The sequence below is a fragment of the Bos javanicus genome, chromosome 16 (genome assembly GCF_032452875.1).
Source record: "Bos javanicus breed banteng chromosome 16, ARS-OSU_banteng_1.0, whole genome shotgun sequence".
NCBI classification, from domain to species: Eukaryota; Metazoa; Chordata; class Mammalia; order Artiodactyla; family Bovidae; genus Bos; species Bos javanicus.
The window spans coordinates 10,328,586-10,337,125 of record NC_083883.1 but is presented as its reverse complement, the minus strand read 5'-3'; the positions used below and the strand labels follow the sequence as shown (position 1 = coordinate 10,337,125).

Below are 8,540 nucleotides of genomic sequence, written 5' to 3'. Positions count from 1 at the left end.
ACTGTCACTTGATCACAATTTAGGTCTGCGTTCCTAAATAACATCAGTAAAGAATTAAAAAGTTCAATTGTTAAGATTTATTTCAATGACAATTTAAAAAATATACTGGATCCTCAAAAGAGGCACGTTTTTTCTTTCTTTCCCAAACCAAAATGCAGGGAGGAGACTATATAGAAAAGAACATACAGTGTGTCTCTCTTTTCTGTGTTTAAAATTTGAGTGTTTTCTTACTACCGTGACAGACTTAAAATAAAAAATTGAAGATCTGCAAAAAAGGCACAAATCAATAAATAAGAGGATTTTAGATATTAATGCTTTCTCTGAAGAATATGAAATTGAATAGGGGAATAGAGAATGACAGCCGAGGTGTCTATTGACAAGCACCTGAAGCTGCCTCTCATCTAGACAGAAAATGGGTACAGATGTTTGGCACTCAGAGAATTCCTGAGAACCTGGAGAACTGGGTTCAGAAAACCAAGCCAGACACAACCGCAGCCAGAGTGAGGATGTGGAATTAATGCCCTGACCACGTGGCTCTCCCTGGCCCTTCTGGTGCCTCAGACCCAGAAAACCTGAGGTTTCTGCTGCTACTCCTCTCAGAATGTGTTTTCCATTGTCCTGAGAGTTGCTAGATCAGTTGATTCAAAGTGAGTGAATCCAATTAGCTAAAATCAGATCAATGAAGACTGCAGAAAACTGGAAAGAAATATCTGAATTTTACTATACTAGGAAACAGGCTTCCCAGGGGGCTCAGAGGAAAAGAAACTGCATGCCAATGCAGGAAACAAAGGTTCAATCCCTGGATTGGAAAGATCCACTTGAGAACGAAATGACAATCCACTCTAGTATTCTTGTCTGGGAAATCCTATGGACAGAGGAGCCTGGTGGGCTACAGTTCATGGGGTCACAAAAGAGTTGGACACAACTTAATGACTAAACAACAAAACCATTAGGAAGCAGGCTCTGCCTTCAACCAGGACAGGGGAACTTCAAAAGTCACTAAGCAATTTCAAATGTTATTCAGATCAAAACATGTAGTGGAGGGCCTGGAGGAAGGAACGAGTAGGGAGAAGAAGAAAGGGAAAGGAGAGGGAAAAGAAGGAAGGAAATGTCCCTTGTTGTGTAGGAACTCCTGACTGAATAGAGCTGAGACCACACCAATAAACAGGGACCATCAACTAATAATGGTTTTGCAGGAATTTGAACAGCAAATACAAACAACCTGAGGTGGGAAGAAGATTGATGTGTTTAAATAATAGGAAAACAGCATGGTCATCATGGCAGGAGCAAGATTTAGCTTCCCTTTGTTGGGTGAGGTGGTTGATGAGACAGATGATTGAGCCATGAAACCCACAATAAAGACTTTGGATTTTATCTAAGGGAGGATAGGAACATGTTGCTTTGTAATTTTTTTGCATTTTGATTTTTTGTCTTTTAATTACTTTTTGTAAAATAATGGTTTAATATGATGTAAAGTATCACTCTATAAGCAATGTGGAAATTGACTGCAGCACACAAGAGGAAAGATGTAGATTAACAGGTGCTTTTTAAATTATTTAGGGGAAAACCTAGATAGCTCAGTCAGTAGAGCATCAGACTTTTAATCTGAGGGTCCAGGGTTCAAATCCCTGTTTGGGCAATGCTAACCTGGGCTTCCCTTGTGGCTCAGCTGTTAAAGAATCCACCTGCAATGCAGGAGACCTGGGTTCGATCCCTGGGTTGGGAAGATCCCCTGTAGAAGGGAATGACTACCTATTCCAGTACTCTGGTCTGGAGAATTCCATGGACTGTATAGTCCATGGGGTTACAAAGAGTCAGACATAACTGAGTGACTTTCACTTTTCACTTGCATGGTGGCTTGGACTAGAATAGTGGTAAAGAAACTGCTGAAATACTAAAATGTTGACTCACAGCTAAAGGTTGGTTGATAAAGAAGCCTGAGAGAGTGAATAGAAGATAAAAACCTTTGAATTTATGTTCCCAGTAATGAATTGTTGTTGTTTAGTCAGTAAGTCACATGCAACTCTTTTGCAACCCTATGGATTGCAGCCTGCCAGGTTTCTCTGTCCTTTGGATTTCCCAGGCAAGAATATTGGAGTGGGTTGCCATTTTATAGACAACATGTATTCCAAATTTAGGTTGAGACTTAAATTAGAGCATTGGGAGGGGATGGGAAAATGAATGGTTTATTTTGGGAATATTTGACATGTGTATATAATCATCCAAGTTAATATGTAGAGTTGGTAGTTAAAGATAAAAATTTAGAGCTCAAATATCAAATCAAGATTAAAGTAATCAAATCAGGATTATAGTTCAATAGTAGATTTAAATGGTTTTATGTATGACTATTGAAGGCAAAAGAAGACGAAAGGGAGCAGAGGACGAGATGGTTAGATAACATCATGGACTCAATGGACATGAATTTGAGCAAATCTGGGAGATAGTGAAGGACAAAGGAGCCTAGCCTTCTATAGTCCGTGGGGTCTCAAAGAGTCAGATGAGACTTAGTGACTGAACAACAACAATGCCTTACAAGCAGTGGAGCTCTAGCCGTAAGGGATTTGGGGAAAGAGTGACTTTCATAGAGCCTCACAGGAGGCAGTGCAGAAGCAGGGCAAGAGGAGTCCAGGATTTTTTGATAATGGTAGCAGGTCCTATATATTAGGGTAAGGTAAGCTAGCTCATGCTGAGTTGGAGGCTTGTGCCTGGTATTAGGTTTCCTCAACAGTGATGTTTTCTGTAAGGATAGGCTGAATTGGGCTTATTTTTAAAAAATGTTTATTTATATTTTTATCCTTATTTATTATTTTTCAGGTCTTTATTACAGCCTGTGGAATCTTTTAGTTGCAATGTGTGGGATCTAGTTCCCTGACAAGGGATGGATCCTGGGTCCCTGCACTGGAAGCACAAAGTCTTAGCAGCTGGATCACCAGAGAAGTCCTGTGACTTAGGTGAGTGCTGAAGAATTGATGCTTTTGAACTGTGGTGTTGGAGAAGACTCTTGAGAGTCTCTTGGACTGCAAGGAGATCCAACCAGTCCATCCTAAAGGAGATCAGTCCTGGGTGTTCATTGGAAGGACTGATGTTGAAGCTGAAAGTCTAATACTTTGGACACCTAATGCAAAGAGCTGATTCATTTGAAAAGACCCTGATGCTGGGAGAGATTGAGGGTAGGAGGAGAAGGGGATGACAGAGGATGAGATGGTTGGATGGCATCACTGACTCAATGGATAAGAGTTTGGGTGAACTCCGGGAGTTGGTGATGGACAGGGAGGCCTGGTGTGCTGTGGTTCATGGGGTTGCAGAGTCAGACATGACTGAGTGAATGAACTGAACTGAACTGAACTGAACTGACAAGCTGTGCCTCCAGGGTCTCCTTCACTCTGTTAGTCTTGATACATGAATTAACTTTATCTAGTGTGTTCTTGTTAAAGTTAGATATGAGCTGAGGACTTATGGGAAGGATAATCATTTTAAGGTCCAACTAATTGCTAATTTTAATACTTTAGGAGAGAAAGGTTTAAACGATTTATCAAAATGTTAGTATGGTATATATTCCAGTATCTTTTTATATCCAAGTATAATCTCAATGACCTTGTTCTAACCATAAAATCAGGATTTATCTTCACTGAAATCATATTACTAAGACTTGCAATACCTGTGATGTGAAAGATGATGTTATGCTGTAATACTCAGAAAAAAAAAAAAGTATAATGCCAGATAAAATAGAACCAAAATGTCTGTTTAAAAGTTTGCCTGGAGTTAAAATGAAAAGGAAATTTCCATATTTCACAAGAAAATAAATTGCTGTAAACAATAATAGTTTACATTCAGGAGCTGTTCCTACAGCCACAGTGGGGAGTTATTGGATCCAAGAGTTAGTGCTCAGTCTTCAGGGCCCATAGAGGGACCAGGGCAGAGGTTTGGGGGCTCAGTATGTAATTGTATACAGTGCTAAAATCTCATTTTAGGGCGAGGGAAAAATAGAATTCTATGGTTCCTAATAACTACAGTTGGCATCAGAAGGAAATGTTTACTTTTTTTTTTCATTAAAAAAATGCAGAAGGGTAATGAAATTATTGATGAAGAGAAAAAAGAGTCAATTATGTTGACAACAATCAAGTAGTGATAATTATTACTTAAAAATTGTAATTAAACAGCAGAAGCAAATAGGTAATGGTAAAACATCGGATGGTATCCTCCACTCAATGGACATGAGCTTGAGCAAACTCCTGGAGATAGTGAAGGACAGGGAAGCCTGGTGTGCTGTAGTCCATGGGGGTGCAAAGAGTTGAACACTGAGAACTGAACAACAATAAAACGTAGGATGGAGTGAACAGAGGAACAGGCTTTTAAGTCACACATTATTCAAGAGGTACATTTAATTTTTTTTTTTAATTGAAAGATAGTTACTTTACAGTATTGCATTGTTGCTACTGCTGCTAAGTCACTTCAGTCATGTCTGACTGTGTGGGACCCCATAGATGGCAGCTCACCAGGCTGCCCCATCCCTGGGATTCTCCAGACAAGAATACTGGAGTGGGTTGCCATTTCCTTCTCCAATGCATGAAAGTGAAAAGTGAAAGTGAAGTCACTCACTCGTGTCCGACTCCTAGCGACCCCATGGACTGCAGCCTACCAGGCTCCTCCATCCATGGGATTTTCCAGGCAAGAGTACTGAAATGGGTTGCCGTTGCCTTCTCTGACAGTATTGCATTGGTTTCTACCAAACATCAACATGAATCAGCCGTAGGTTTACCCATGTGCCCTCCCACTCAAAAAGTACTTTAATAGAGCTTAAATCTGTCCGTTTTTGTCTTGCATCATACTCTATTGATATTCCATATCAGTTGTCCTTTCCTTTGAGTTCTTCTAACATTCTTTATTCTCTTTGATCACATGGTGTTTCCATGTAACATTTGGAATGTCTAAAATATATTACCCCATTTTCTTCTTCTGATACTCTGTCTTCATCTTTCAAATCTATTATTTTTGAGAGAAACTTCCAATGAGGCCATCAGCCAGATTTGATGCAGTACTGGGTAACACTTAAGAACTCAGGCTCTGGCCCCAAATGTCCTGCTATCTGCTCCCAGCTCAGCCAGTTACTAGCTATACAGCCCTCAGTAAATACACGAATGCTTCTGTGTTTCACTTTTCCTCCTAATATGGTTGTTGTGAAGATAAAGGGAGTTAATGCATGTGAAATACTTTGATTAGTATTGGGAACATAGCAAAAAACAAATCATAATTATTCATTATTTTGCTGTTGTACAGTTGCTGAATCATGTCCAACTCTTTGCAGTCCCATGGTCTATAGCCCACCAGGCCTCTCTGTCTGTGGGGTTTTCCAGGCAAGAATACTGGAGTGGGTTGCCATTTCCTTCTCCAGGAGATCTTCCTGACCCCAGGATCAAACCCACATCTCCTGCATCTCCTGAACTGTCAGGGAGCTTCTTTATCATTGAGCCACCAGGGAAGCCCCTATTAATTATTATTATATATCAAGTATCTTTATACTGAGAGCACAGTTATATCCTTCTTGTTAGAAAGGTCATCATTTTTTTTCTTTTTTTTGGCTTGTTTGCTTCCTATTTTGTCCACCAGTCTTTATATTCCATGAAGGCAGGAACTATGGATGGTCTTGGTCACCATTTTATCACTACACACAGCATTGGACAGATGCCTATTAAATGACTAATCAATGGATCAATGAATAAATTAATTATTTGTCTTTGTCATAATTTCTATCATAATTTAGACATTTGGAAACTGAGTGACTAGGTATAAAAATTTCACTGTATACTATAAAGCCACAAAGTGAACACTGGGGCTCCCTCTGTCTATGTCACAACTACAGATCAAGGAGCCCAGCACATGCAAGGGCACACTGAGATTTCTGGACCCATCCACCTACCAGATGGACACAGCAAATGGGAGGCCAATGCTCTCGGTTTCCAGTGTCTTCCAGGAGAGACCAGATGACAAAGCAGAAATATCAGGAAGTCAGGGACCACGAGTGTGGGACTGTTTCAACTGGATATTATACTATTGTTCATCCCTGAGTAAAAACTTATGAAAAACTTAGTAGCTTAAATCGAGGAGGCTTTTTTTTTTTTTTTTTTTTTCAGTTTTAATCATCAGAGTCTGGGCACAGTTGAGGTGAGTCTTCTATTCAGATTCTCACAAGGTTGCAGTCAAGAGTATGTGTCATCTGGTCAGCTTTGTCATCTGGAGGTTTGGCTGAAGCAGCATGTGCTTCCAAGCCCATTCAGGAGGTTGGCAGAATTCATTGCCTTGCAGTTGTATGGCTGAGGCTTGTGGCCTCTTACTGGTTGTTAACTGGAGGCCACCCTCAGGTCTTGGGGGCTGTCCTCATTTCCCTGCCATATGGCCCTTTCAATAAGCAGTTCCCAGTATTGATTTGCTTAAGGCCATCAGAGTAAATACCTTTTTTACATTCTGCTAAGACAGAGTCTTATATAGTGAAACATAATCACAGACAGGACATCACATCTCCTTTTCCATAAATAGTAACTCAGATAGGGAAGTGGCCATTCAATACCTTTCAGTTCAGTTTAGTTCAGTCACTCAGTCATGTCCAACTCTTTGTGACCCCATGAATAGCAGCACGCCAGGCCTCCCTGTCCATCACGAACTCCCGGAGTTCACCCAAACTCATGTGCATCGAGTTGGTACCTTTAGACAGAAGCAAATAATAGGTCCCCCTTGCATTCCAACAGATTTATATAAATAAAGCTGCACACTGGGGTCATCTTAAGTTGTGTTCACCACACAGTGAGAAGAATCATCAGACAAAATTTTCCCCTTTCCTGTGGGTCTACCCTAATTCAAAGAAAGCTATTATATGGCTATTTGAAGAAGTCTTGAAATGGAACAGTCATACTTGTTAAGAAGCTATGGCCAGTTCACCTAGTTTTTCATCTCCTGTTTCTCTGCTTCCAGTTCCTTTCCTTCTTAGTCCTCCTTTTCTAAGACCAGATCTCTTGACTACATTAAAACTTTAGGAAAAAAAAAAAAAAAAGACAGGCTGAAGACAGTTGTTATCCAAGTAATGGGGTATTTGGAAAGCCAAGGAGCCTCAACAATAGGAAATGCCAAGCTCCTACAGTTATGGGACTGACTTTGCCAAAAATCATGCTTACAAAGTGACACTGAGGGTGACAGGACCACAAATGAGACTAAATTTCCAGACAAAACAGTCTCGAAATCAAATTCAGAACCTTCACAAGGGGCCTGTAGGTCACTGAAACACAGGACGGCAACTATCAGAAGTAGCTGACCCCCAAGTGCTCCTAAATGCTCCAAGCGGGCAAAAATGGTCCCCTGTAACTTGGAGAAGAAAATAGACATTCCAGGTCAGGAAAAGTAGAGAGTGAAATGTTTCAAGAAATTCTCTTTTTTTCCTGTGGCTCCACAAACAGCACTTTCTCTAGGCCAGGAACCAGGGTAGCTCTAACTGAAGTCAAAACAGAGAAGAGCAGTCCCTGCTCCAGAAAGACCCATTAAACACCAAAGGAATTGTAGGACCTGGCTAATACTTACCTCAAAGTACCGGGTGGTGGGACTTCCTTGGTGTACCAGTGACTAAGACTCCGCATTCCCAATGCAGGGGGGCCAGGTTCAACCCTTGGTCAGGGAACTAGATTGAACATACCACCACTAAAGATCCCACGTGCCACAAGTAAAACCTAGTGCAGCCACGTAAATAAATAAACATTTTTAAAAAAGAAAAGAAAAATAGCTGGGTTGCATGTGTGAGAATGTATCTGGGTGGTGTTGGACAGGAGGGATAACAAGGATAAGGCCACATGGAAGAATGTGTTAACATGAGCTAGTCAACCATGATTCAAAATTCAATGTGGTGACTGAAACACCTTGAGTTCTAATTGTGGGGGAAACAAAGCAGATATAAGTGATAGCCCAACATCCCTTAATTTATTTAGCAAATTAATTATTATGATAGGCATTGTTCAAGAAGCATGACAGTATTACAAAACTGATTAAATTTGCCCTTATAGAGTTTATATCATATAAAAAAGAGAAAGAAAATGAGGGATCTCCCTGGTGGTCCAGTGGCTAAGACTTCAAACTCACAAATTCAGGGGGTCCAGGTTCCATCCCTGGTCAGGGATCTAGATCCCACTTGCTGCAATAGAGGTGCTGTATGCAGCATCCTAGATCCTGTGTGCCATGACTAAGACTTGGCACAGTCAAATTTAAGAAATAATAACAATTGTGCATGACAAATAAGTACATTATATTGCTATAATGCAATAAGAATTATAACATTACAGTAGGGTCAGGTACACTGGGAGCGATCAGAGTAATGTGTGAAATTTTGATCGAGGTTGTCAGGACAGTACTTCATGTGAAGTCAAGATTGAGGAAAATCTTGAAGGCAATGAAAGAGTTATACATTGAACATCTGGGGGAAAAATGTTCCATAAAGAATAAAAATGAGTAGAAAGACACTGAAGTTGGAGAGTACCCAGCTTAGTCAAGGAACAACAGAGGGG

At 40.4% G+C, this 8,540-nt stretch overlaps 1 non-coding gene across 1 annotated transcript; it reads left to right on the top strand.

The window, feature by feature from the left end:
- The first annotated feature begins 1,566 nt into the window (after positions 1 to 1,566).
- TRNAK-UUU (transfer RNA lysine (anticodon UUU)) lies at positions 1,567 to 1,639 on the top strand. Its single transcript has one exon. It is a non-coding gene; the product is annotated as a tRNA-Lys (tRNA).
- Positions 1,640 to 8,540: the final 6,901 nt, after the last annotated feature.